This window comes from Dasypus novemcinctus, chromosome 1 (genome assembly GCF_030445035.2).
Source record: "Dasypus novemcinctus isolate mDasNov1 chromosome 1, mDasNov1.1.hap2, whole genome shotgun sequence".
NCBI lineage: Eukaryota > Metazoa > Chordata > Mammalia > Cingulata > Dasypodidae > Dasypus > Dasypus novemcinctus.
In genome coordinates, this window is record NC_080673.1 from 190,285,791 (window position 1) to 190,310,986 (window position 25,196).

General features: G+C 36.7%; 1 long non-coding RNA gene and 1 pseudogene across 1 annotated transcript in view; one reads left to right on the plus strand and one right to left on the minus strand.

The window, feature by feature from the left end:
* The window catches only part of LOC131279163 (uncharacterized), a 124,463-nt gene that overhangs the window by 5,023 nt on the left and 94,244 nt on the right, over positions 1 to 25,196 (minus strand). The gene's annotated exons all lie outside the window — the stretch shown is intronic.
* LOC101438581 (small ribosomal subunit protein eS25 pseudogene) lies at positions 12,535 to 12,930 on the plus strand (annotated as a pseudogene).

Consider the following 25,196-nt stretch of genomic DNA (forward strand, 5'->3'; position numbering starts at 1 on the left):
CAAAACTATTTTCTGTTCTTTCTTGTTGCTTGTTTGTACTTTACATATGATTGTACTGATATATAAACTCAGATTGAAAATAGAAAGAAAATAACTAACCAGGAAAATAACATATGGACTTCATGTGTCATGTATATTATGTGTATGATGATATATTTGTGTGCGTGTCTGCATATTATATACAATGAGAAGAGAAATAAATTTACTATGCGATTTCCAGGCAGTCTAGGTGCCAACTACTACCTATAGTACTGCCTATAAATCATCTTATTTAATATTCACAGTACTCTTCAATAATAAATAAGCTTAGATATCTTGGGTAATTTTAACAAATCTTAGTAAGTTATGAAGCAAATATAGCAATTCATTTGCTTCTGGAGGCCATGGTATTACGCTAGGTGTGTTTACATGACTCTCTAAGTTGGTTTCTTTGCAACCATTATCTTTAGAAGACTGCCCAAGCTCAGTGGCTGGCTGTGTTTAAAACTCCCATGGTGGCTGCTGGGGGTAGGGAGAGGGAGGAAGGGATGTCATGTGGGGGTGTTTTCGAGACTTGGAGTTGTCCTGGGTGGTGCTGCAGGGACAGTTGCTGGACATTGTATGTCCTCCCGTGGCCCACTGAGTGGACTGTGGGAGAGTGTGGGCTATGATGTGGACCATTGATCATGAGGTGCAGCGGTGCTCAGAGATGTATTCACCAAATGCAATGAATGTCTCATGATGATGGAGGAGGTTATTGTTATGGGGGGAGGAGGGTGAGGGATATGTGAGGACCTCATTTTTTTTAATGTAACATTAAAAAAATAAATACAAAAAAAAGTAATGAAAAAAAAAAGAACTCCTTGTTATGCAATGAGAAACAGAAGGTAAGAATGACAGAGTTTTCATAATCACTTACGGTAGCTTATAGCTATGTATCCCACAAAAACATGTTTTTAAACTTAATCCATTTCTGTGTCTGTGACCCCACTCTAAATAGGAACTTTCGATGGGGATACTTCAGTGAAGATGTGGTCCAATGGAATCAGGATGGGTTTAATCCTATTACTGAAGTCTTTTATAAACAGAATGAATTTCAGACACATAGAAGAGAAAGCCACAGGGGGAACATCCAAAGCTAGAAGATGATGGACTTGAGAAGGCAGGAGAGGCCACCACATGCATTGCCATATGACAGAAAAGCCAAGATGGTGGATCACCAGCAGCCAGTCCCAGAATGTCACAGTCTTCTGAGAAAAAGGATCACTTGATGATGCCTTAATTTTGATATTCTCCTACTCTACAAACCTGAGCCAATAAATGCCTAACGCTTAAGCCAAACTATTGTGTGGTATTTGCTTTGGAAGCCAAGCAACTAAAATATCATGAAACTCTAGTAAAGGAAATATACATCTAAATAACTATATAATAATACAAGTCAGAAATCAAGTGAATTTTTAGTGGAGCTATAGACAAATTGCTGTAAAGGATGGGGTACTCAATTTAGTTCTATTATTTCTTTAAAAGTATAGTTTAAAAATAGCTCTTCCACTTGTAGCATTGATAAAATGGCAGTGGCCACCAGAGGTTCTAAGGGAAGGGAGAGGGAAGAATAGGCATTACATGTGGCATTTCTGGGGCACTTCTGGGACATTGGAGTTGTCCTGCATGACCTTGCAATGTCAGATACAGGCTAGTATACATTTTATCAAAACCTATAAAATTTGTAGTATAAAGTGTAAACTGTAAAGTTAACTATAGGTCCGGTTAGTAGCAATGCTTCAACGTGTGTTCATCAACTATAACAAATGTACCACACTAGTGAAGGATGCTGTTTGTGGGGAAAAATGTAGGAGGGGAGGGGTGGGGTATATGGGAATCCTCTATATTTTTGATGTAACATTTATGTAATCTAAAACTCCTTTTAAAATAAAGTGAAAATAGCTCCTTTTGGAATGGAGAAAGATTTTTAAGGAAAATGATATATAAAGATTAGCTGATGTGGAGACAGTAGTCACTGGATTTGCTGAGGGCAGGGAGAGGGAAAAAGAGTTGTAATATGGGGCATTTTTGGGACTTGGATTTGTCCTGAATGATATTGCAGGGACAGGTACAGGACATTATATATCCTGCCATAACCCACTGAATGGTCCGGGAGAAGGTGTAAACTACAATGTAAACTATAATCCATGCTGTGGGGCAATGCTCCAAAATGTATTTACCAATTGCAATGTATGTACCACACTAATGAAAGAAGTTGTTGATATGGAAAAAGCGGGGGGTGTGGGGAGTGGAGCATATGGGAATCTCCTATATTTTTAAATGTAACATTTTGTGTGAACTATGTATCTTTTAAAAATAAATAAGAAATATATATATTTTTAAAAAGATTAGCAGATTTGACTTCCTAGAAGTTAAAAAATTCTCTACTTCCATATGGCAAAAAAATGTCACCTGGTAGTGTTGGAGAAGTCATAGTCACATCCTCATTGGCGAACTCCCAGCCCTCGCCTACCCTCCTGCCTCCTTTTCTGTTGTGCACATGTTTCAGTTTGTTTCCATTCTAAAGCCCTGGGGAGATGTTAGGTCTAAAGACAAAGCCCAACCACAACTTCAGCCTGGAAAGCAGGTAAAAACAACCCCAGATACTTATCAAGATAGGAATACACAATGGGACCCTCCTTTTGCCTGGGTTGGATAAATATTCTACAAACAGCAGAGTCTCCCCTCTCTGATGAAAAGTGGGGTATGTGGAGCTGCCATCTCCTGACCCTGACCTGAGAAGTTGGCCTCCCCAGGAGACCAGCCACAATGAGATCTCTTCCCCCACTCTTTTGGACCCTCCATGCTATGTACATTAAAAAGTAATTGAGGTTTTTCTTAATGTTGGAGGGTTTTCTTAATGCTGGAGTTTTGATGTTGGAGTTTGATGCTGAAGTCTTAAGCTGGAGGCCCAGAAAGTAAGCACACAGAGGAAAGAGAGGAACCCAGGAAGCCTAACCCCTTGCAGATGTCAGCTGCCATCTTGCTCCAACACATGAAAATAGACTTTGGTGAAGGAAGTAACTTACACTTTATGGCCTGGTATCTGTAAGCTCCTACCTCAAATAAATACCCTTCATTAAAATACAATAAAATAAAAGTAATCATCTGCTGAAAATTTCTGTTGTGCCTGAGCCTGTAGTTCCCATGACACGCAATATAGCAATTCACTCCACAGATAAATTGAATCATGTACCCTACAAAGACATGTTCAAGTCCTAGCTCTCAGTCCTATGGATGTGAACTCATTTGTAAATAAGATCTTTGAAGATCCTATTTAGTTGAGGCCAAACTGAATCAGGGTGGGCCATGATCCAGTATGAATGGAATCCTTATAAGCAAGGAAATTTGGACCCAGAAGTCCAAGTCACAGGAGGAGACAAAAAGTCAGATCACCATGTGATGGAGGCTGAGACTGACTGTCAGCAATCACCAGAACACTGCAGACTTCAGAGAAGGCACGGCTGATATCTTGAATTTGGCCTTTTAGCCCATGTGAGCCCATAAGTTACTGCTGTTTAAGTTAACCAGCTCTGTGGTATTTGGCCTGGCAAACTAAGACATGTCATTATGAAAATTAAAAGAAAAATGGTAAACAAAAAAAAGACAAATGGTCTATTGGGAGGAAAAATGTCAGCATATATAACAAACGAGGGATATCAATAAAAAAATTATATTTTTATAAGACAAAAGTAAGAGATGAGATTTGCAAAAGGCATGAGCAATTCCCAGAATTAGAAATGAAAAGAGGAATATATATATGCATATAATTTGATCACTTTAGCTATCAAACAAATGAAAATTAAAATACATAAAAACATTACATTTGCCCAAAATATTACCAAAAATTCAAAGTCTGATAATATCCAGTTATGCTTTTTTAATATTGTTGGTACCTATGGTAAGAGAATGCTCTTTGAATTATTACTATGTTCTATTTATCTTTTTATCTCCTGGAGTTTTTTTTCCTAATGTGAGTTATTGCTGTGTTATTGTATGCATGACTAATAATATCTGTTATATATTCATTATTAAATACAGTCTTTAGCATTATAAAGCATTCTTATTTATCTCTGTTTCTGGGCCTCAGTTTGGCATTGCTAGGTATAAAAATTATGGCCTCTTCTTTCACGTTTTAATTTGTATTTGCCTGGTAAATTTTTGACACTTTTATTTTAAGCATTTCAGAACCTCTTTGTTTTGCATGCACTTATTTTATGTAGTACTGATATATTATATGAGAATCTACACTAGCTGTAATGGATTCTCTGTTGTCAACTGAACATCTTTGGTACCCCAGTCCTCTTTCCCAGAATTCCATTCCCTCCATGGTTCTGGGGAAAAGATTTACAATAGAAGAAACATGCATGAATTTAAAAGATATAAATGAAGAAGATATTATTCTTTGGAGACAGTTGTAGCCTGACGTGGGCAGATGAGAAACTTCTGACAAGCTCCTAAGAATTACCTGCTTTTCCACTGCAGGCTGATATATTGGAGGGAATTCTAAGAGCCTCAAAACTTGCAGCTGCTTCATTTGAGAACTACCTGCTTTGCTTCTTCAGATTGAGACTTCGCATGCCAACTTCTTTGACATCCAGGAAATCTCTGACATTTAGCAGTAGCTTTTCTGATCCCTGCCCCACCAGCTCTTCCAACAGATATCCTAACGCCTTAGTTTATATTAAAATAATTATACCTAAATAAATAGAGTGCATTTGGTCTTCCTGAGTGAAAGTTGTCTGTCATATGTGGCGATTTGGCTTTCTGAGTTTTGTGTTTTATTTCTTGGATGCTTACCTTAAATGTCATTTCATAATGAAGTCTGTCTTATTCTCCCTCATTCACTCTTGTGCTTTCTGCATGTCTTTGATAATTAGGCAAGTCTACATTGACTCTTTTTTTTGTGTGTAATAACTACCTTTATACTAATTGTTTTACATAATACTCCCAATTCCTCCTTTTACTTCTTTTTGGATAATGTCTATTTGTCTCCAATTTGAAAAGAAATACTCCTAGTTTATATCCATAAAGCAACCAGTAAACTTTCCCTGTTTTCCTTCACCTCATTCTTCCCAAATTTGCCTTAGTTTTATTGAAACAATTATATTCTGCCCTCACTATATATAGATTGTGTCTCTTTAGACATTTTTATTTGAAGAGTCTTCTTTAGTGTATTTCTTGTGAAGGACAAAAAGGAAATTAATTGGCATGTAGATGGTAATAATAGTAATAATAGTATGCTTGTGAATTTTATGTATGTGCCAATTTAGCTACATATAAAAAACTATCTTACATTTTCCTTTCTACGTTGTCTTAAAAAATTTTTTTACATTATTTTCTGGCATAAATGTTGTTCTAATAAATTTTTATGTTAATCTGGTGTTCTTACTCTGACCAAGTATTTTTGGGAGAATGTAAAAGTATTTTCTTTCTTTAAAGTCTATAATTACGCTAGAAATAAAGTTTTCAGGATCAGTTTTCATAAGTACATAGTGGGTTCTTTTTTTTTTTTTAGCATTTATTTATTTATTTCTCTCCCCTTCCCCCCCACCCTATTGTCTGCTCTCTGTGTCCATTCACTGTGTGTTCTTCTGTGTCCACTTGCATTTTTGTCAGCAGCACCAGAAATCTGTGTCTCATTTTTGGTGTGTCATCTTGCTGTGTCAGCTCTCTGTGTGTGCAGCGCCATTCCTTGGCAGGCGGCACTTTTCTCATGCAGGGCAGCTCTCCTTAAGGGGCACACTCCTTGTGTGTGGGGCTCCCCTACGCGAGGTCACCCCTGCGTGGCATGGTACTCCGTGCACGCATCAGCGCTGCACCTGGGCCAGCTCATCAAACAGGTCGGGAGGCCCAGGGTTTGAACCCTGGACCTCCCTTGTGGTAGGCGGATGCTCTATCAATTGAGCCAAATTTGCTTCCCATAGTGGGTTCTTTAAATACATAGTGTAATTCTTTTATGATTTCAAGAATATTTATTTGAACTCTAGTTTTTAGCATTTGTTCTGCCCTGTTGTTTTGTTAATCTTCTGCAGTTACTACTTTTACACTTAGGATGCATCATTGCCGAATTTTATATCTATCATTATCTCAATTTTTAAAATATTTTAATATAATCCTTCCTTTTTTCTTTTTGCATTTCCATTCTCTACTTCATTTATGACATTATTTGCCTTCTTCATTTTTATAAATTACTTCTAAATTTTTTCTTTTATTCGTAATTTTTGTCAGAATTCTATTAGTCCTTTTTCCATACCATCTTTTTTGTAAAATTAATTACTACCAAGCTTTTTTATAATTCCTTAGTTCCTTTTTGGTTGTTTTGAAATATTAGCTTATGGATTTTATTACTTTTTGTGAATGTCTTTCTCACGTCTCTTTTTGTGCATGACTTAAATATCCATAAAGATGTTATTGTACTCATTTCTCTCTTTTTTCTTATGGCATTTTAATACAGGACTTTATTTCATTTGCTCATTTCTAAGTGAAATGGGTTTGTCTGGACTCTCACAGGGGGAAGACAGGCTAAAATATTGCCTAGATCAAGAGAAGCTAGTTACAATGTGTTCTACTGTTATCATGTAATAGTAATAAACCTGGCCTTGGATTTTCTGAGATGTACTGGTTTGGTTTCCTTTGCCTATTTTTATCTGGACTGATTCATTCCTTTGCATATAATATCTATTTTCTAATCAGTGTTGATTTTTCTCACAGCAATTCCTCATTAATCTGGTGCTATATTCTAAATATGAATTTCAATTAGTTAAGTTCAATGATTCGTAAGTACCAGACGGATATCTGAAATTCCCAGGATCATTATTAACTTCCTTGTAAAGTGGAGCCTCTGTAACCCCCTCTCAATTGGGCTGCTCAAGATATTCCCACCAAAATACTTACAATAAATGAAATGATTTCTGGTTTTGACAGCTCTTAGGATCATTTGAAGTTGATTTTTTTGTGCTTCACTTTTTTGCTAAAGAGTTGCTAAAACCATACAATTCTTATCGACACTTTTTGGTTTGATCCCATACACATGGGAATAGTTTGCCATTTAATTTTATTGCAGGTATTTTCTGTAGTGCTTTTGAAATGTGATCTTAGTTGCCATGCCTATTTTTATACAGGAATTCTGGGCTATTCAAGAAAGCACACTATCACCTGTCATGCAGACAGGATAATTATATCTGTAGCTGCTACCCACATACAAAATGTAATTAAAAATCAAAGAAAATATGCTGCTTTGAAAAAACATTTTTCAAATGCTATTTATCTTTAAGATGATACAGAGCAACAAATCCAAATTTTACTTAGTATGTACATTTCTGAATAGCGCACACTGTTGTGATCAAGAGAAGCTTAAGCTAAACTGTCAAAAAAAAATAAAACCTGGATAATTGTGAAGTGTGAATCAATCCAGCTCAGAAATTTAATATTTTGTAGTCCACGAGACCAGTCAAGGTTCTGGGGTTTATTCTGAGGTTTTTAACAAGAGACTGAAAACTCCATTAGATCCCTTTTCTTTTGCATTTCCAGATGTCATTAGAAAAGCTTCTCTGGTGCACCAATGAAAATGCAAACACATATAACTGCATAAGAGACCACTACTAATCCCGTCACTCTCCCCAAGGGACTATTTCTTATGTTATGTAAGGATTTCAAACTTTATATTTTAATGAGTGATAAAAATAATATTTCTAATTGCTCTATTGTATCAATACTGTCAACTCAACATGGACTAAACAATTCAACCACGTTACTAAAATAACCAGACTATGAAAAGAATGAATACTTATGCTAGTTTAATGTGTGTCACTCTCTATATAAGCCAATAAGTATTAAGTAGAATGAATTTTGCCAAAGCATAGATTTAAAATAGTACCTGGTGAGGGACGAAACGGGGTCCCTGTTATGGGACGAGCGGGGTCCCTGTTAAGGGACGAGTGGGGTCCCGTTGTGGGACGAGAGGGGTCCCTGGCCTGGGGAAGAAAGCCTCGTACGGCCGCTGAGGCTTCCCTCGGGGGCTCCGAAGGCGTGGAGGGCGCACGACCCAGGAAGGAGTCGCGGAGACAGGCTGATGGCACAAGTCTGGTTTATTGCGGAAGGGGATGCAGATTTATAGGATTGGGGAGTGGTGTGGCGGGTTCTGATTGGCTAGGGCAAATGCTGTTTCCATATAAGGCAATGTTCTGGCATTGGGCTAGTGATTGGCCAGTAGATAGAGTATGTGCTAACTCTTGATAGGCTGACACTGTTACTAAGCTGATAGGTGGTTGTAAGCTGTTGCTGGGCAAACAGCGTACTAAGAGATTAGGTTTAAGGGAGTGGGGAGGGGAAGTGAGAGCTGGGCTAGGCGGGAGATAGGAAGGGGGAGGGCGGTGCCGGCTAGCCGTTAGCAGCAAAGGCCTAGTCAGGCGTGGTCACCTTGTCTAGGCCCAGTGGGCAGAGGCGGTGTCACCTTTTGCCGCACTGTTTGCCACTGAGGCAAGCCGGGTGCCCCTCCTTCCACAACCTGGGATTTTCTCAGTTTTAATCTTCAATTTAACAAATCTAAAACTTTCCTCCCTTCTTACAATAGAGCATCATTTATATAAGATAACATGCATGGTTTAAATCAGCTGTGCTGCAATTTGTGCACTGTGGCTGAATTATGGATCCAAGGTTACTTTTTAAAGATTTGAAATGCCTTTGGATTTGCAGAATGCATTTAAAAGCTCTTCATATTGAATTCTAGGAAATGCTTACTTTATTTTCTTCCTAGTACTTAATGAAAGTAAGGTGAGTCAAATTTCAATTTGAGATCTGTAAACCAAAATGTGCAAACCCCATTTATCTTGGCTTTCAAAGATCCTTGTTGGAAGAATGAAGTGTTTTAATTTGGAAAGCCTGCTGAGGTTTTCCTATCTGGCATAAGAGGTCAGTTTTGGCAATTTCCCCAGGGAACTGCCGTGTATAGGATTTGATAAAGGTATTTCATATGGGCTATTTTCCAAATGCTTAGAGAAGACATATTTCCAGTCTAGACCAGAAAGGCACAGAGAAAGAGCAAAGAGAAAAGTTGGTTGTGTTTTGGGCAATCAGTACAGAGTCATGAAATATAAACTGAATAAGTTCTCATTGATCTGACCCACGAAAATTTGCTCAGGGCAAAATTGCATTTCTCTATCCAGAAACATGTGCATTACCTTTGAAAGATCCTTCAGAATCCTAGAGCTCATCCTCTCCCAAACTAACCAGCTTCTCAAAAGATATTTTCTTAAATTAATAATATGATTATTAAAAAATGGACTGAAAATTAAGAGAAATGCTTTGCTTACGATCAGGAACATACTTGGCATCCCAACATGAAAAATAATCCACGAGCACAATATTCAATTGGAGAACATCTAGTGAGTGGCAGTATGTCAGAGACAATACAATTGTGAGAATTCCTACCTGGATATAAAATTCATTCTTTTCTCAGGTTCTTGGAAAAATATCAGATGTGGAGCCAAGCTTCACATAGCTCTGACATCCAAGTTACAACTCAGTCTTTATATATCTAATAAGACAATTTTGACATTACAAACCTGGTCATCAGTATTAGACAGAGTTCGATAAATAGGTTTGACAAATTCCCAGAATCTCAATATATCTTTAACATCACCTTATCTTACCTTTTGCTTCATATTATATTTGCAGAAAAGATATAAAGTAATTTCTCCAAGTTCACTCAGCCAAGTTTTAGAGCACTGATTAGGAAATCAGTTTCCTAACTCTATAGTCTGTTCAGCCCTTTATGAGCTCTTTTATACTGATGACTCATATCCTCATTTAGCTCTGCTTCATTTTTCTTTCCTCCACCTTTTTTTTTATAACACAATTAAATATATTCAACCCCTACGGTTAATATCAGGGGTTCTGGATCCCAGGGAACCTGAATTTTTATCCCCGTTCTGTTTTCAATATCTGGGTGACCTTGTATAAATTACTCTACTGCTCTTTGTTTCTCTACTTGTTTTTAAATGTTTGAAAGCTTGTTAACATCATTTTTATATTTTCATTACCCCATACTGCCTCCATAGACAAACGAAAATATTTTTGGCCATTACAAAATGACAAGTACATGAATTTTCTCCCAGAAAAGATCAGATTCCAACTCGCAAAAATACTGTATGTATCATTTACTTATAATTTCTGTGTTTTCTTACATGTTAGCTGCCAATTTGGCCATAGATACTTCTTAATTGGATTTATAGATCCTTTGTAACTACTTCTTTGCAAAATCATCCCAATAGATTGTAAAAAAGGTAGTTTTGGTAGATAAATCTCTCCACTGACAGAGTCAGAAGACCAACCGATTGTTACATGTATGCACACACACATACACACACACCAAAGGCTTGTAAAACAATTCAATAAACCTCAAAATACCATCCCATTAATTCTATCAAGACAAAGTTCAATTGAATATTGTCTTTCCACCTTGACCCTCTTTTTTTTTTTTCAGAACACCCTTGATTTGAGGAAAGAGCATAGTGTTTGCTGCAAAGGACTCAAGTTCCAATCTTACCACTGTCATGTGCTAACTGTGAAATCCTCAGAGAGGTATCTCCCACAGTTTCTGTTTCCTTGTAGTTTGTGAAATGGAGTACCCAAAGTAAAAATGACAGAGGTAGCACATGCATGCATATGGCATATATTAACTATTTAAGCTTACATTCTTCTTTTCTGAACCTGATTCTATGCAAATTAATTTATTGGAGAAGGAATGAGATGGATAGAGGGATCACAGAACATAATCTACACATAAACTTATCTTTTTTGTCTCTGCTCCGATAATGCAATAATGAATATGATATAATTGTGCATATTGCATTTCTCTCTTTAGATATTGCTTTGCTTTATACTATTTAACATTTCTTCCATGTTTCATTTTGTTGAATTCTAAATGTTGATGATAGGCAAGGTATGTGGAATGTTTTGGTTCTCATGTCTAAATTTATCTCTATCTGGCATTAATATTAACTTTTCCACAGAATCAGAGTATTGAAAATAGAATGTTTTCTTAAAATTAAATACTTATTTTCCTGAGTAGGAATTCTTGATATTGTAATCCAAAAATACGGAAGCAGAAAGAAAATGTAGTTGTAGAAATCCCAAAAGAAGAAATATAGTGTATGTATTTGACAAGCATTTTCTGTTAATAGCAATTAATTTAAAACGCAAATTTTAAGATTGCTGTCTAGACAATAAAATCTCTTTGACTAACCTCAAAGTATTAAGGGATTGAATTTTAGTGGTAAATTTCTGGTAGAATATCCTCCATTGGCTTATGCAGTTTACATCCCAAGGAAGGACTTTTAATACTACCAAAGAGAGAAAGTTCAAGTCCATTTAAAAGTGCCCTTCATTTTCCTGGAATGGTGCCTAGACCTTGAAAAACATTTAACAAAAAGTCTTTCTTTCTACTGTAATCTTTTCTTTTTCTTCCTGATGACTCTTTTATTTTAATGCATATATGGAGAGCCAGATAACCACTTAATATAATTTTCTGGTGCATTAGGCAGAATTCATGAATGAGTGAAAAGATCTAAGATGTGGAGAACGTGCAGATTGGGAGGGAACTGAAAAATTGAGCCACTATCATTGCCAGTATCATTCATTAAGAACAGCTGAAAAATTCAGTTGCCTTTGCATCTCATTTGTTAAGTCAACTCCACTGGGAAATCTATGTAATCACCAGTTAAATAGGTAGTCTCACTCCATCTCTTCAGACATTTCTTTAACTTACTCAAAGATCAGAGCCAGCACAGCCAGTTTGATATTAGAGTTCCTTACCTGACATATCTGAAAACTGTAGAATTCCAGATCTATCATCTGTTCAACTAATATGTTATTTAGGGGAAGAAGGAAATTTTTGCTATTTTTTAAAAGCAGTGAGGTATTAGTTTCTTATTGCTGCTGTAGCAAATTACCACAAACTTAGTGGCTTGAAACAATGTGAATTTATGTTCCTGCTGTTCTGGAAACCTAAAATAAAGGTGTTGGCAGGGCTGTATTCTCTCTGAAAGTTTTAGGGTAGAATCTGTTTCCTTGTCTTTCCCAGTATCTAGAAGTCACCTGCATTTCTTGACTCGAGGCCCTTACCTTCATCTTCAAAGTGCATCACTTAAGTGGCTCTGGGTTCTTCCTTGCAAGTGTTTGGAAGGGCAATATGACTATTACTAGTCACCCATATTTTTCAAAAATGTATTTAACTTGAAATCAAAATTGGGTTATGTGATTGAACTGAAAAAGTTCTGATTTCCAGGGGAATGCCATCTTGAAGACCATTGAAATGAATCTTCCAGATGAACTTGAGAGTCAAAGGTCAAATGAAAAACTTCATATTAAGTTACCAAAAGGGCTGGGTAATCATGTCACTTAAGTACATCATAAAATTGTAATGATGCTGATAATAACAATGTTATCCCTTTTTTCTGTCCGACATCTTAGCAAGGTTGCAGTGGTTGCAAGTGCCCCCTGAGCTTCACAATGCCGCCCAAGGACGACAAAAAATGATGCCAGAAAGTCGGCCAAGAAAGACAAAGACCCAGTGAACAAATCTGGAGGCAAGGCCAAAAAGAAGAAGTGGTCCAAAGGAAAAGTCCGAGACAAGCTCAATAACTTAGCCTTGTTTGACAAAGCCACCTACGACAAACTCTGTAAAGAAGTTCCCAACTACAAGCTTGTAACTCCTGCTGTAGTTTCTGAGAGACTGAAGATTCGCGGTTCCCTGGCCAGGGCAGCCCTTCAGGAGCTGCTTAGTAAAGGACTCATGGGGCTGGTTTCAAAACACAGAACTCAAGTAGTTTATACCAGAAACACCAAGGGTGGAGATGCTCCAGCTGCTGGAGAAGATGAATAAACAGGTCCAACCAACTGTACCTTTTGAAAAACAAAGCTTTATTAAATCAAAAGAAAAAAAAAACAATGTTATTATTTGGCATTTTATATGTACACACACATGAACATACACATATACATGAGATGCTTTAGAAAATTCCCACATATAATGCTATTCCTAGATATAGAAATAAAACAGGAATTAAGTGCAATTCTACAGTGATACTTTATATGAAATTGCATTTTCAAATTCAATAAAACCTGGGTACTCAGTATTAAACAGCCTGTCTTCCACAGATCAATTTTAGAATAAAATCTTTGCGGTCTGCTTCCTGCAGTTGCCTGGGATTGCCACATGTCACCACCATGAACACAGAGGTTCAGGGAATCAAGAAAGGCAGCACGCTCTTTGAAAGAATTAGAGACCAAAAGATATGAGTTCAAGTCTAACTGCTGCCCTTATTAGCTGTGAACTCAAGAAACTCACTCACTTCTCTGAGAGACCAATTTTCCATCCATAAAATTGCATTAATAATACCTATATCCCCTGGTGTCATTGAATCCGTGTGAAAAGAGTTTTGTTTTGTTTTTTTTTATATACTTTTTTATACTGATTATCTAGCATGATTTTTTTTTTTTTATTTATTTCTCTCCCCTTCCCCCCCCCCCCCCCCCCTGTTGTCTGTTCTCTGTGTCTATTTGCTGCGTCTTCTTTGTTGTCAGCAGCACGGGAACCCGCATTTCCCCTGGTTGCGTCATCTTGTGTCAGCTCTCCGGTGTGTGTGGCACCATTCCTGGGCAGGCTGCACTTTTTTTTGCGCTGGGCGGCTCTCCTTACGGGGCACACTCCTTGCATGTGGGGCTCCCCTATGCAGGGGATACCCCTGCGTGGCACGGCACTCCTTGCGTGCATCAGCACTGCGCATGGGCCAGCTCCACACGGGTCAAGGAGGCCCGGGGTTTGAACCGGGGACCTCCTATGTGGTAGACGGACAACCTAACCACTGGGCCAAGTCCGCCGCCCTGAAAAGAGTTTTTAAGTCTTTTCTGACTGTAGCATGCTGCACCCAATCAACAATAAAAACTGTTTACTGAAAGCATGATGAATATTCACTAAATCACAAAGAACTCAACTAAGGTGGAATATCATTTCCTACTTAAGATAAGAAAACTCTGACTGTGCCCAAAGTCACATAGAAGAAAGGGCAGAACTTAGAATTTAACGAAGGCCTATAAAGTCTGTGTCATCCATTGTACCCAATTTCCTTTCAATCAAATAGAACACAATTTTATGATTTAATCCCACCCTCTCCCCTATACATAAACAAAATGTAGATCCTGGGAAAGGGACCAATTTAAATTGACTGAATTTGCAGGCAGAATTTGTTGACCAAATTCAAATGGAAATTTGCTTCTCTTTGCTAATATTATGGCCCTATGAAAATCTTGTCATGATTAAGAGTTTCATGAAAAACAGTTAATTTAATGGAAGAATGACTAATGTAATTTTTTTAGAAAATTAGGGCCAGGGTTATCAATCTGGACCCAAACTCCATTTAATACCTTACCTGTCCTCAAACACATAATTTCTGGGAAAGTTCTGTAACTTGAGAACAGCAGTAAAGAGTGAAGCACATAGTAATTAGCCTCTATATTCTTAGTACAAAAATTGTAGACTCAGAAGTGTAGAATAACTTGAACACTCAAATGGAAACAGATAACTTCATTTACCAGTCTGCATGCTTCAACTAAGATTGATACTCCAGTAGCTGCAAAGGTTGAAATCGTTTTATTCTTTCACGGAACCCTCCGAGTCTACTCTTTTATGCTGCTTAGAAACCAGACTCATTACTCTCATTCCTGCCAACTCATCACCAATAAAAGCTAGTCCACCTGTATACATGATTTATTTTAAAGGTTATCAGACATGTGGTTTCTAGAAGCCCAAATCTCCTCCTTCTCCAGTTTTTGCCATTATCACGTGAATAACTTGGCCTAATCCATTCAGGCTAACTCACACAGGGAGCTTTAACACTTTAAGGTATAAGGGGAAAAGATCCACATTGGGTGGATCTGGGAGCCTCTCTGTCTTACAAGTCTCATTCTCCACAAAAGCCGATATCATTTGATAAAGCTCCATAGACAGAGCTTCCAGGGTTCCTGCAAGACACATGCTCAACTACCACTCACCTGCACTCAGGGAAGCCCAAAGAATGGTTCTCATCGTATATTTCTAAAGCATCCAAGCCACATGTAATCTAGAAACATTGCAAGCTTTTACCATGTTTGGCCATTTTCAGGCATCTGTTCTTAAAACCCTGTCATTAGTGATTATGGTTGATGGCTTGTTTAAAGATACATCCACAATCCTACCACATGGAAACACACACTGTTGGGATATTTGTATATTTCTTTGTAGACCTCTAAAAAGTCTCTTACATAATAGAAATGATACTAATGTCAGCATTTTCTAGCCTGTTAACATTTTGGGGGCTAAATTACAGCATAAGTGAATTCCCTGACATGAATATTATTTATAAATCACTTAACGGTTGCATAATATTTAATCATGCAAATACACAAAATCTGTTGATTCTTGCCAAATTTCTAACATGTAGATGTTTTTGAACTTTTATCAATTACAAAAGTAGGTTTTTTGATAATTATATTTAATTTAATTTTCATTTTGAAATATAATAATGCAAAACCCCTGTCTATTATTCATCTATCTATCTATTTATCTATCTACCTACCTACCTATCTATCTGTTTGATATGGTTATGAATTCCAAAAATAGATATTGGATTATGCTTGTAATCTAATCTGTACCTGGGCATGATTGAGTTAGATTAGGGCATAGATAAAAGACATGGCAAAGAACAGAGTTGAGGGTTTCTGATGTTGGAGTTTTGATGTTGGAGTTTGGTGTTGAAGACTTAAGCTGGAGCCCTGGGAAGTAAGTTCAAAGAGGAAAAAGAAGCCAGCCCCAGGAAGAAAGGAACCTTGAACCCAAAGAAAAGCAAGTCCCAGGAACATAGGAACCCAGGAAGTCTGAACCCTGGCAGACGTCAGCAGCCATCTTGCTCCAATGACTTTGGTGAGGGAAGTAACTCATGCTTTATGGATTGGTATCTGTAAGCTCCTATCCCAAATAAATACCCTTTATAAAAGCTAACCAATTTCTGGTATTTTGCATCATCATGCCTTTGGCTGACTAATACACTTTCTGTCTATCTATCTATCTATCTATCTATCTATCTATCTATCTATCTATCTATCTGTCTATCTATCTATCTGTTGGTTTAATAACAATATTGAAAGGACTACCAGTGCACCCACTGACTAGAATATTATCAAGGCCTTTGAAATCCACTGTGGGTCCTGTCCTGATCCCAGTTTCTTCCTCCATATAAGGGGTAACCTCTGACATGAATTTTATGTGTTTTATTTTTGACCTTTCTTTAGAGATTTTGCTATATGTGTATCTTCCCCTGATGAATATTGCTTAAAATCACATATTTTGAACTTTATATAAATAAAATAGTTTTTCCTAGGACTTACTTTTTTGCTGTCATGCTTTTAAGATTCATCCACGTTGCTAAGGGTATTCAAGATTCATCTGTTTTTCATACCTGTTCAGTACAAGTTGCTTTACTTTATCATAATTTATTCACTTGTCATGGAAATTTGTGTTTTTCCTGTTTTTTTTTATTGCAATTGATACTATGTTACAAATAATAAAAAGTATTTTTAAAGTTTTAAAAACTGTTTGCTTGGTCTGTCATTTTCAATTCTTTTGGCTCCAACTTTATTTTTGGTATACTTTAAGTATGCTTGTTGTAATCATCTTAAAGCTGGGTTTTTAAAAGTCCTTAATATTGTCATCTATTAGTTAGTGAATATTTTCATTTTGATTACAAGTATATTTAGACTAATTCTGGTTTCTTGTTTGCACTACTTGTCACACATGTTCTGATTATATTTCCTCTTTTTGCATAAGCATTTGAATAGATAATGTTTATTTTTCTTTTTTCTCATTATTTTCCTCTTTCTTTTTGGTTCTATCATTTTACCCCCAGAAATTTTAACACATTTTTTTCTTAATTTTTCTCAAAGAATCAATAGCCTTGTGAGATAATCATATAAAATGACTTAGTGTGCCAAAGTGAGTGTAATGAGAGCAGTATAGTCAATGCCTCAGAGGAAAAATACTCAATTTATCTGAAATGAAAATATTCCTGCAGGAATTTATGCCTGTGTTGATTCCTTCAAATGATGAGGAAAAGCCCTAGAAGGATATAGAAAAGAGTTCAGGAGGAGATATTTTAGGCAACAAGGAAAGCATAAGAATAAGCTGAGAAGTGAAAAACTGCAAACTGGTTGTAGATAACTTCACGCCTGTGAATGGTGCTGGAGTGTAGAGAAACAGATTGCAGATGTGGCAGTGGATGCATCTAGAAGAAAAGCAGAGGGAAGTCACAGAAACCCAGCTCATTGAAAACCCACCTGTATGTTGTTGCTGATGTCTTCAGGGAAGCTGCCAGGTTAAAAATATAAACTATGTTAAAATTCTTGATATATTTCAGATAGTTGCTGTGACAGTTTGAGGTTATTTTATGAATCCCAAAAATAGAAAGATTATGTTTGTTAACTTATCGATTCCTCTGGGTATAATACCTTTTGTATTATTCAGCTAAGGGACCTTTGATTAGATTACTTGATAAAATTGCTGTAGGACTTTTAATTGAACTACTCAGTGATTTGGGTTGAGTCCCCACCCCCCTTGCTGGATCTGATATAAAGGGACACACATAGACAAAAGGAAAAGGAGGCCAGGATTGCTTAAGTATGAAGCCCCAAGAGGTTGGGTCCATGGAGCAGCTCAAGAGGAGACAGTGAGCCGGGAGGGGAAGGCTGAAACCTAACCTTGCAGAGATCAACAGTCATCTTGCTTCACCATGTAGTAGCACCCCAGGATCAACAGTTGCTGATCTTGGTGAGAAACCATCTCTGATTGTTTCTTGATTTGGACATTTCATGGTCTTGGAACACTAAGATTCTACCCCAAATAAATCCCCTTTATAAAAGTCAAAAGATGTCTCGTACTTTGCATTGGCAGCCCATTGGCAAACTAAAACAGTTGCAACAAGATAATTTTCCTTCTATTCCTTCCTTCTGTTTCCTTCATGGCCTACTTTCCTCTGCTTGTACTTAAAACACCAGCCTTTTCCTGATTTAGTGCAGTATATTCCAGGCACATCAAACTCCTCCCTTTCTCTTGGAATTGCCCCATCTTCATTCCCCAGAACAAGGAGGGGCAGGCGCTGGGTTTGTAAAGTTTGTGGAGAAATCCATCATTTGATGGGAGGCACTGAAAAGTAGCATGGTCATTTTTGTAATTCATCACAAAATTATACCTAGGAATTTTGACCTTGGTGGGATGAGGTAGGGTAGTCTTCAGTCGTGGAAGGCAGAGCCTCTTGGTGTCTTTACTGGACCCTAGCCATTGCCTTCACTGGCCTCTTCCTTCACCAAACTACTAGTACACATATTCTACTACTGCACTGGTATAAAGATGAATATCCAGATTATAGCTATCTTTTTACTAATGCCCTTAAAGTATGTTTCTTACATATTGTGAGAAGAAAACCACAGTGAAAATTATCATGAACTGTATACACTGTGCCTACTGCACCTACTGGGATAGTCAACCCTCATTGCTGGAGATGAAAAAGGAGACTTCCAAAGCATCTTCTTACTGTATTTATTTAGTTAGTTATTTAATTAGTTATGCTAATTACTAAGATCGATCCTGCCTCTAGAATTTTCATAACAATCTTATGGAGATAAAATTCACATATCACAAATCCTTCTACAGTGCATAATTCAATGGTTTTGAGTATGTTTAGAGTTGTACATTCATCACTATTATCTATTTTTAGAATATTTAATCATTTCATAAAGAAATCCTGTATCCAATAGCAGGACTCCACCCCTTCTCCCTTTCTGTCTAATCTACATTCTATTGTTATTGATTTGCCAGCTCTGACATTTTATATAAATAGAATCATTTAATATGTGGCCTTCCATATCTGTCTTTTTTCATTTAGTGTAATGTTATCTTAATTCATCCATTTTGTACTATGTACTTAATTTCTTTAATGGTTGAATAATATTCTACTGTATGGATATACCACATTTTGCTTATCCATTCATCAGTTGATAAGCATTTGGATTATTTCTACTTTTTGCTAATATTAATACTGTCATGAATATTCAGGTAGAAGTTTTTATGTGAAATTTCCAATTAGCTTGGGTATACATTTTAGGAGTAGAATTGCTGGGACTTATGGTAACTCTGTGATTAACTTTTTTAGAAACTACCAAACTATTTTATAAAGTGGTTGCACCAGTTTACATTCCTACTAAAACAAAAGAAGATTCCAATTCTGTGCATCATTACAAATATTTATTCTGTCTTTTTTATTACAGCCATCCTAGTCAGTGTGAAGTAGTTATTTCATTGTTTTCTATTTCCCTAATGATGAATGCTGTTAAGAATCCTTTCATGTGCATATTAGCCATTTGTATATCTTTGCAAAAGCATCTACTCAAATCCTTTGTCAATTTTTAAATTGTATTATTTGTCATTTTATCATTGTGTTATAAGAGTTTTTAGATGATCTGGATAGAAGCTCCTTGTATGATTTTCAAATATTTTCTCCAAATTGTCTGTTGTCTTTTCTCTTTCTTGATAATGTCCTTTGAAGAACAAAAGTTTTAAAATGCTGTTGAAGTATAATTTAACCATTTTTTTTCTTTTGGTGTTATTTCTTAAAAACTATTGTCTAATCCAATGTTACAAAGATTTAAATCTGTGTTTTCTTCTAAAATTTTTATGGTTTTAGTTATGACCTTTAGGTTTTGATCCACTTTGAGTGATTTAATTTTTATATGGTAGCAGTCCAACTTCATTCTTTTGCATGTGGATATCCATTCATCATAGCACTGTTGGTAAAAAGACTTTATCCCTATTGATTTGTCTCAGAACCTTTGTCAAAAATTGTCTTAATTTGTCACAGCTTTCATGACAAATAACACAAACTGCTGGCTTAAACAATAGTAATTTATTATCTCACAGTTTGGAAACATCTCAAATTAAGGTGTCAACAAGGCCATGCTTCTTCTTGAAGACGGTCTGTCTCTTCCTGTGCCTTGTACTTCTGCATTCACATTTTCTTTGCTTAGAAGGACTGAAGTCATACCAGTTAAGATCCAACTGGTTGATTTTGGCTTCATCTTAATAAGATCTTTGAAAATCCTATTAACAAATGAGTTCACACTCACAGGTTCCAGGGTTAGAATTTGAACATGTCTTTGTAGGAGGCATGATCCAATCTTCCAGAATTGGCAGTTTGGACCCCAAAAGACATGTTCTTCCTATATGCAAAATATATTTACCCCATCCCAATATCCTAAAAGCCTTAAGCTTCAGTAATAACTCTCATGTCCAATTTCTCATCAAAATAAAGTTATAAGTTTGGTCTGTCCTGGGGCAAAATTCCATTCCACCTGGACCTGAAAAACTTCAAAAACAGGTTATCTATTTATAAAATACAATGGTGGGACAGACATAGGCTATATATCCCCAGTTCAGAAGGGAGAAATTAAAGGGAAAACAGAGATCAGGGGCCCACAGCAAGTTCAAATCCAGCAGAGCAAATCCCACTAGATGTTTTTTTATTTTTTGAGATATTTAGATTACATAAAGGGTACAGTAAAAAAAAATAAGGGATTTCCATATACCCCATTCCCCACACCTCCCACATTTTCCCATATTAATTACATCCTCCATTAGTGGGGTACATTCATTGCAATTGATGAACACATTTTGGAACATTGTCACAAAGCATGGATTATAGTTTATATTGTAGTTTACACTCTCTCCCACTCAATTCTGTAGGTTATGGCAGGATGTATAATGCAGTATATGCTGGTGCAATGTCTTTCCGGATGATTCTCAAGTCAAAATACCTGTGTTACACCTGTTTTTCCCTTTCCCTGCCCTCTAAGAGAAATCTGTGGATCAATGATTTGTTCTCCATGCCTGGAGCAGCAGCCCCACATTCTCTGAGTGCTAGGACATAAGTCCTACCCCATCTGAGTACCAGGGCAGAGGACCCACCCCTTAAGTGCAGGGGCAGGAACCTCCCACTCCAAGTGTTTATTCAGTGGTCCCACCCTTTCCATGCCAGGGTTATGGCTCCTTTTATCTTGGCCCAAGGACATCTTCTTGTCCTGGTCCTCTACTTCCATGGTTCTGCCCTTGAAATCATTCTTCCTTTATTTTGTGTCATCTCTCTCCTTTTCAATCCAAGTTGGGAGTATTTCTACTTATACAAAATTCTCAAAACACTTTTTGGCCTTTTAAGCAGTTCAAAGGGGGCTAAGGCATCAGGCAAAAGGTTCTTTCACTGATCTTTCCTGGATTATTGCATTTCCAATCCTGACTTTTTCTGAGATGGTTGACTCATGGACTCATGAGTCATATGCCTAACCTCTTTACCAAATGTCTGTTCAGCCACACCTGCATACTGAGTCCCATTCTCTGGTGACTCATCTCACAGAAACCCAGGGATGTCTCCATCAGGGCCACATCTGAATCTAGTTTCATAGCACACTATCTAGATAGGCTGGTGGAACTTTCAAATCACCAAGTTGTTGGTTCTTTTTTGCTTAACATTTTAGGTCTCAGTTTATCTCTTTTCTTTCACAATTTACTATAAATAGCAAGGAGAAAACAAAGTGAACCTTCTAAGTTTTGTTGAAAATAAACTCAGCTAAATATTGAAATTCATGGCTTGAAAATTCTGCCTTCCATCCAGTATCAGACCACAATTTCACCAAGTGCTCTGCTGCTTTACAGCAAGGACCTCTTTTCTTCCAGCTTCCACAAAAAATATTTATCATTTCCTTCTAAAGCAGGGGTTCTTAACAAGGGATCTGTGAGCCTGAATTGAAATTCAGAAAAATGTTATTCTTGTGGGGATAGGTTGGTGCTGGTGTGATATATTTATTAAATAACACACAGTATGTTGTGGACTTCATAAGGGGTCTGTGGTTTTCATCTGACTGGCAAAGGGTCCGTGGAACAACCCCTGTTCTAAAGCCTCAACAGGAATACTTTTCACATCCGTATTTGTACCAATATATCTGCTTATGATGGTATATGTATTCCATAAAATGATAGAAACTTTCTCCACAGTTCTCTTCACTTGTTTTTAATTAGGAAAGTTGAGGTTTACAGAAAAATCATGCAGAAAGAACAAAGTTTCCAGATACCCCCCTACTTTTAATACCTTGAATTAGTGTATTACATTTGTTACAATTGATGAAAGAATAGAATATTATTATAATTACACTATTCACTATAGTCCATGTTTACATTAGGGCTCCCTGTTTGTTTTTGTACAGACTAAGTATCTTTTTAAAATCTGTATTCTAGTAACATATATACAACCTCTAAGTTCTCTGGTTAAACACATTCAAATATATAATTCAATGCTGCTAATTACATTTATAATGCTGTGCTACCATAACCACCATCCTTTACTAAAATGTTTCCATTACCCCAAATAGAAGTTCTATAAAATATAAGCATTATCTTACCATCCTTACCCCCACCCTGGTCTCTGGGAGCCCATATTCTAGCTTCTGATTCTATGAATTTGCTTAGAGTTCTAATCATTTCATATCCATGGGATCATAGGCTCTTTTGTGTCTGGCTTATTTCACTCAACATGGTATCTTCAAAGTTCATCCATGCTATTGCATGTATCAGAATTTCGTTCCTTTCTATGACTGAATAACATTACATTCTATATATAACCACATTTTGTTCATCCATTCATTGGTTTATGGACACTTGGTTTGCTTCCATCTTTTGGAAGTTGTCCTCAATTCTTTCTGATGTCTTACCAGAATTGTCTTTAATGTCAATAGTTTCTTCAAGACAATTTAGGCTTTATCTATCAGATATCTCAAAATTCTTCCAGTCTTTTCCCATTATTCATTTTCAAAGCTACATTCACATTTTTAGGTATTTGTCACAGCAGCACCCAGATCTTAGCACCAAAGACTATCTTAGTTTTCCAGGGCTACTATCATAAATACCACAGACTTTTTTGCTTAAACAACAGGGATTTTGTTGATGTCAGAAAGTGTGAGAGGGGGAGGGAGTGGGGAATATGGGAATTCCTCATATTTTTTATGTAACATTTATGTAATCAAAAGCTTCTTTAAATATTAAAAAAAATTAATTAAAAAAAAACAGGAATTTATTGTCATACACTTCTAAAGAATAAAAGTCCAAAAAAATCAAGGTTTTAGAAAGTCTTGCCTTCTCTGCAGTCTGCAGCATACTGCTGGTGGCTTGCTGGCAATCTATGCCTTTTGTCACATGATCATGTTACTTTCTGTCTCCTGCTGTGGCTTATACTGCTGTGTTTCCTTTGTTTATAAGGACTCCAGTCTTAATGGATTAAGACCCACCTGACTCATGTTGACCTCAACTTAATAGTATCTTCAAAAATCCTATTTAAAAATGAGTTCACAGCCAGAGGACTTGGAGTTAGGACTTGAATGTACATATCTTTGTGGAGTACATGATTTCACCTACCCAAAATTTTTTATCAATTGATAAACAAATGTGTTTTCTTGGACTCTTAAGTTTATTCCATTGATTTGTATATCTATACTGATGTTAGTACTACACAGTCTTTATTATTCTAGCTATGTAGTAGATTTTAAAATTGGGAAATTTCAGGCCACCAATTTTTTTTTTCTTCAAGATTGGCTCTTATGGAATTTTGGGGTCATCTTGTCATTTTCTGCTCAAAGGAACTAGGTTTTTGATAGGGAATGCCTCAAATCTGTAGATTTTTTAATAGCATTGATTTCATAACAATATATAGTTCTCCAATCACAAGTAAGGTTTTTTTTTTTTTTCATTTATGTGATCTTTTAAAAATTTCTTTCCATGATGTTTTGCAGTTTTCATTGAATATTCTGGTACTTTTGTTATATTTATTACTGATTTTTTGATGGTATTGTTTTCTTAATTTCCTTATTGGTTTTGATTCCTAGCTGCTATGTTAGACTGACGTATAACATCTAGGCAATGAACAAATATATAAATTACATATTAATTTTTATGCACAGTGAAATTTTCAGGTTACTATTGAGAATACAAGAATAAATGAAGCATTGTTTTTGTGCCCCAGAAACTTACAAAACAGAATTTTCCATTGGAAAACATCCACATTAAATGGCGGAGTTCCTGCTATATAATAAATCTGTGTGAAGAGTGCATAGATGAAAATAAAATGATGACAACAGTGATAATGATGCTTCCTTCAGTGAAAGAATGGATAGGTTCTGCTGGTATTTTCAGTCCTATCTTCTACTTTCTGTGTTCTCTCACTCTATACTCCAGGATTTCCAAACTACATATATTTCCTTGACTATACCATGGCGCACTCATTTATTGGCTCTTACAAAACAAAGAATATGCCTGCAACAGTATTCTGTCCCTTGCCCCAAGCGCCTTACTTCACCTGATTAATGCTTATTTACCTTCTTCTTATTAGCTTATTTTCACTGTCACTTCCTTTTGGGAAGTCTTTCTTGACATTTAAATGTGGGTTAGGGGATTTTTGTTCTCCCATAGTGATTCAGTTTGCTAAAAACTGCTGGGAGCAAAATACCAGAAATGGGTTGACTTTGCAACAGGAATTAATTAGGCTAAAAGCTTACAGTTCTGAGACCATGAAAATTTCCACATCAAGGCATCCTCAGAGATGCTGTCTCGCCAAGTTGCAGCTGTAGATGATCAGGCACATGGCAGGACATGATGTCAGCTCTGCCTATCCCTGCCTTCTCCTCTAGGCTTACTTTCTTCCCAAACTCAGCAGTGAGCAATCAGCCATATGAATCATCTCTCCCCATTCCCCTGGGCCTCATCTCTTTTAGTATCTTAAGGGCCTCTCTGAATGCCTCTGTACTCTGCTAAGTGTAGCCTCCACCTCCCTGCCCCCTTCCTAAGACCTCTCCCTCAGCCTCCAGTGTTTCTCTGTCTCTGCAGCTTTTTTCTGTGTGTCTATAGCTTTTTAGTCCTGTTTATAAAGGACTCCAGTAAGAGGATTAAGACCTACCCTGGTCTTATGGTCCCATAATCTAATTAAAGGCCTTTAACTGAAGTGGTCTAATCAAAAGTGATCTGAATCTAATCAAAGACCCCATCTACAATGGGT